Source organism: Equus quagga, chromosome 5 (assembly GCF_021613505.1).
Source record: "Equus quagga isolate Etosha38 chromosome 5, UCLA_HA_Equagga_1.0, whole genome shotgun sequence".
Classification (NCBI taxonomy): Eukaryota; Metazoa; Chordata; class Mammalia; order Perissodactyla; family Equidae; genus Equus; species Equus quagga.
The window spans coordinates 93,140,465-93,145,844 of NC_060271.1; positions in this window are offsets into that span (position 1 = coordinate 93,140,465).

The following is a 5,380-nucleotide window of genomic DNA, read 5'->3' on the forward strand; positions in this document are numbered from 1 at the left end:
AAAAACATACATGTTTATTGTAAAAAAAAAATCAGACCACACATAAAGACAGAAAAAAACTTGTCACAGGTGTATACATATATTCACATTACATGTATGTTGTGTATGTCTGCTCTATATAATGCTGCATATTTCTTTTTTTTTCTTGCTGAGGAAGTTTAGCTTAGAGCTAACATCTGTTACCAATCTTCCTCGTTTTTTTGCTTGAGGAAAATGAGCCCTGAGTTAACATCTGTTCCAATCCTTCTCCACTTTATATGTGGTTTGCTGCCATAGCATGGCTGATGAGTGGTATAGGTCTGCATCTGGGATCCAAACCCAGGCCACCAAAGTGGAGCATGCTGAACCCAACCACCACACCACAGGGCCAGCCCTTAAGGCTGCTTATTTCTAATTTTATCTGATCAAGACAGAATTATATAACATATAATATTTTATAATGTACTTCTCTTTTTTCACCCAATATGCATCTTTCCATGTCATTAGAGATCTACATTATTACTTATAATGGCTGTATAGTATTCCAGTTATTTATCCAACTCCAAATTTGGAAATGTCCAATGTCCAATGACTTACGTGTAATAATGTCCAAATTTTATGTGTTATTATAAATAAGGCTAGGATAAATATCTACATTTCTGTATCTATATATTTTTGCATAATTATTTTATGTATTCTTTAGAATAAATCCTGAGAGTCTTCGAAGTTACATGGTTTATACATTTAAATTGATAGCTATTGCCAACTGCCCTCCAGAAAGGTTTCATCAACTTACATTTTGAGAGTGTTCTATTCTCCACATCTTATTAGCAATTATTTGATTACCAGAGTTGAAGCTGTTAACTAAGCAAACATGCTATTGCATTATGTTTTTAAGATTTAGGAAAAACACTAGTATCACTTTTATGTTCACTGATGTAGGATAATATATCTGTTAAATATCAACTTAATACCATCAAGATAAAATATAAACATCTCCTCTAGACTGTGAGGAGAAGTGCAGGAGGGGGCAGGGATTTTTGTCTGCTGTGTTCACAGACATTGGGCTGGCTCCCCAGGGAAAGAAAGTGGAGCTGAGTGTATGCTCAATCAGTCTCAGATTTGGTAATTGGATCCATCTCCTCAGAATCTGACAGAGAGAAGGGGCGGAAAAAGCCCCAAAATTGCATGAAATGAGCTCATTTCACAGAAAACAACTTGAAGAATGGGGCTGAAGCATTCCCAATTTATCCCCTTAATTCATCACGTACTGCTAATGTTTTCCAAGCTGAAACTTTTCTTTTAATTTTGCTCTTAGTATCTTGACAGTACAGACATTTAAAATATTTATGTAGTCTAACCCAGGTGCTCAAATTGTATTCCCCAGACTAGCATCATTGTCATCACCTGGGAATTTGTTGGAAACACGGATTCTGGCAGCCCACCTCACACCTACGGGATGAGAAGCTCAGGGGGTGGGCCCAGGAATCTGTGCCTCAACCAGCCCTCCCGGTGAGTCTGATGCCTGCTCAAGTCTGGGAACCACTGTTGTAATCCAACAGCTTTTTCCCTTATGCTTTCTGGTTTTGGAATTATGACTAGAAACATCTTCTCCTCCCAAGTTTATGGATGATATCATTTCCATTATCATCTAATTTTTATTTAACATGTAAATATTTAACCCATATGGAATTTCCCACCACCAAAATATAATCTCCATCAGGACAGGAGTCTTCGTTTATTTTATTTCTCTGTTTTATTCTAAAACTGTGACTGGTATATGATGGGCTCTTAATATATATTTATTAATTATTGAATTAACTACTTAATTTTAGTATAAGATGAGACACATCACTTATAAAGCTTTCCTTGAAGCAATAAATAACAGGAAACTACAGTTAGCCTTTCAATTAGCCTGGGTGGTTTAAACTGACAATTGGCAATCCTAATTATAATAAACTTAGTCAACGTGCACTCCCTGGTATTGTACTAGAGTTGTAATCTTAGTGGCATTGCATTTTTGGTGCTAGCTCCTAAAAGAGAATTTTAAGACTCAAAGAACTCTTAGTTCTGTTAAGAAAAACTATCCAAAACTTGGAAATAAACTAAGAGATTACTGTTTGCCCTTTCAGTGTCCTGCTGGGTTGTGTCTAGCAGGCACTCCTGGGGATTATCTGATGTCCAGCAATGTGCACCTTTCCTTGAATTTGTATTTATTATTTTTTAGTATACAGGTATTGTACAACTCTGAAAGGATAGAGCTTAACATGTAGAAAACTGATAGTAATATAAATGAATTCTGTCCAGTAGAAGAGCAAATGATTTTTGTCCCGTAGAAAAGATAACCCCAAAAGTTATAGCTTTATTGTGCTGCAGGATATTGACCAATTTTGTATCTATATTAGCAATCTTATTGAAGCATTCATTCTTTGAGCCACTGTACATACTTGGCACTTCCCAATTCTCTTTGAACAAGGCTTACCATCTTGCTCATTCTCTCATTTATGAGTTAAATACATCTTTGGACACATGCTCACTTTATATTTATCTAAGAGTCATATTTTTAAAACTTTTCAAAAATAATTGAGTTTAACTTCCTTAATTTTCTAATGAAGAAATTGAACACTAGAAATTTTAAGTGTCTTATTCAAAGTCTTAATACAAGTTAGTGGAAGAGATGGGACAAGAATGTAGGAATAAGGAATGTAAGTTGGTAAAAGGGTACAAACTTTCAGGTATAAGATGAATACTATCTAAGTGTCTAATGTATAACATGGTGACTATAGTTGATAATGCTGTATTGTATGATTGAAATTTGCTAAGGGAGTAGAACTTAAATGTTCTCAGTGGAAAAACAAAAAAGGTAAATATGTGAGGTGATGGATGTGTTAATTCAATGGGGGGAATCCTTTTACAACATATATGTATATCAAATCATCACATTGTACACTTTAAATATCTTACACTTTTGTCAATTATACCTCACTAAAGCTGGAAGAAATGAAGCCAAAGACTTTATAGTGAACATTTTTTTAAGAGATGTAATTGTGTTTGAAGAAATCAGTGAAGTATAATTTCTTGAGACTTGAGAGGAAATCCACAGAAAAGCTTTGTGTAATTTGGATGCCAGTCGTAAAGAAATAACTATCTCATTGCTGATGAAAATCCAATGAGGTATCTTTAATGAGTATTGGTATGGCTTTTATGAGAGGTTACTGGAGATTAATGTCATGTTTTTCTCTAAGAATATACAAAGTTGTTACTCTTGTTTTCCATAAAGAGAACCATTGCCTTACTAGCAACTGCAATACTAATGGAAACACAAAGATTTACCATATGTCATGGAGTATAGATTGATATCAAATTTAAGCTAAAAAAATGCTTATTATCATATAATCAAAAGGTAAAATCTCAAAGCTGGATAAACAATATAAAAAGCCGCATTTATAATTTGAATCTCATTTATATAAAATTGTATGTGTACATCTATTTATATATAGGGAGAAATGGAATGATGTTCACCAAAATAATAAAAGTGGCTACCTCTGGAGAGGTGGGAGTTAGGATTCGATTCACTTTCTTTTTTAAAAAATAAACTTTTAATTTTAGAATAAATTTAGATTACAGAAAAGTTGCAAAGATAGTGGAGAGTTCCCAAATGTCCTTCACCCAGTTTCCTCTAATGTTAACATGTTATATTTACTATGATACATTTGTAAAAATCAAGAAATCAACATTAGGGTATTACAATTAACTAAACTGTACACTTTGTTCAGATTCCATCTCTTTTTTCACTAACGTGCTTTTCTGTTCCAGGATTGTATCCAGGACACCGCACCACATTTTGTCGTTGTGTCTCCTTAGTCTCTTCTGGTCTGCGATAGTTTCTGTCTTTTCTTGCTTTTTGTGACCTTGACAGTTTTGAAGAGTTCTGGTCAGGTGTTTTGTAGAATGCTCTTCAGTTTGGGGTCTGGTGCTTCCCCCATGATTAAAGTAGGGTTGTGGGTTGTAGGGAAGGATACTACAGAGATGAAATGCCCTCATTACATCATTTCAGGGAGTACATGATATCAACATGACATCACTGGTGATGCTCACCTTGATCAGTTGGTGAAGGTAGCGTCTGCCAGATTCCTCCACTGTGAAGTTACTATTTCCCTTTCTACTCTTTGGAAGTGAGTCACTAAGTTCAGCCCATGCTCAAGGGGAGGGGAATTAAGCTTTATCTCCTAATGGAAGTTATACACATATATATTATACGGAATTCTTCTGTAAGGAGGAGTTGTCCCTTCTCATCCATTTATTTATTTATTCAATCATTTATTTCTATCAATATGGACACATGTATATTTATTTGATACTTTGGGTTGTAATCCAATGCTATGCTATTTTATTGTTCAAATGTTTCCAGTTTTGGCCATTGGGAGCTCTTTCAGTTTGGCTCCTTTGTTCCTTTAATTGCCTTCATCTTTTTAAATTTTTTGCCACTTCCTTTCTATTTTTAGTGTATTGCTTGAATTTTCTATATTAGCATGTATTATCTTCATGATAGAGAAATATCAGTTATTTTCACTTTAATATTGGAGGAAAAAGATATGATTACTACTTTGATGTTCTACCAACCAATTTCTGCTTGTTTCTCAACTGCTTGGCAAGGCAAATAGAACAAAAAACAGTCTCTGGCAGAAACTGCACTTCAGTGGATGTTTGTGAACAGTAAGTAAAGTGATAGTATTTGGAACGAACTTCAATAGTTTTCAAGCGTGTGGGTGTTGGGTTTCTTAAAAAGATTTCCCAGTGGAGGGCAGGATGCCATAATGGTTAGTTCATGCAGGCCGCTTTGGTGGCCTGGGTTTGGGGGGTTCCGATCCTGGGTGTGGACCTACCCCACCGCTCATCAAGCCATGCTGTGGCAGTGTCCCATGTATAAAATAGAGGAAGATTGGCACGGATGTTAGCTCGGGGACAATCTCCCTCACCAAAAAAAAAAAGATTTCTGGGACAGAGGTTTCTGTTCAATCATTCAGTAACACTGACTGCACACCTTTGTGGTAGCCACTCCGGAGACAAACATAAAAGAGGGTAGGAGGCCTGAGTTAGGAGGCCAGACTATGGGAGGGAGATAACTGAAAGTATGCTCTTCTATACCATATCATTAGCCTAGGGTAGAGTTACACCTTGAGGACAGAGATAAAACAATGCTTACACTCTTGACAAGTCGGGTGGTGGTTGTGGTCAAGGGGATGGGCCAAAAGACACAGTGTCCAATCAAGGCCTAGAAATGCTCTGGGAGGAGGCTGTAATACCCTTATTATGAACCAGTGCGATTGTAGACCTTACTGCTGTTCTATGAAGTTGCCGTATTGCAGAACTGAGGCTGAGAGTTTACATAACGTCCTCA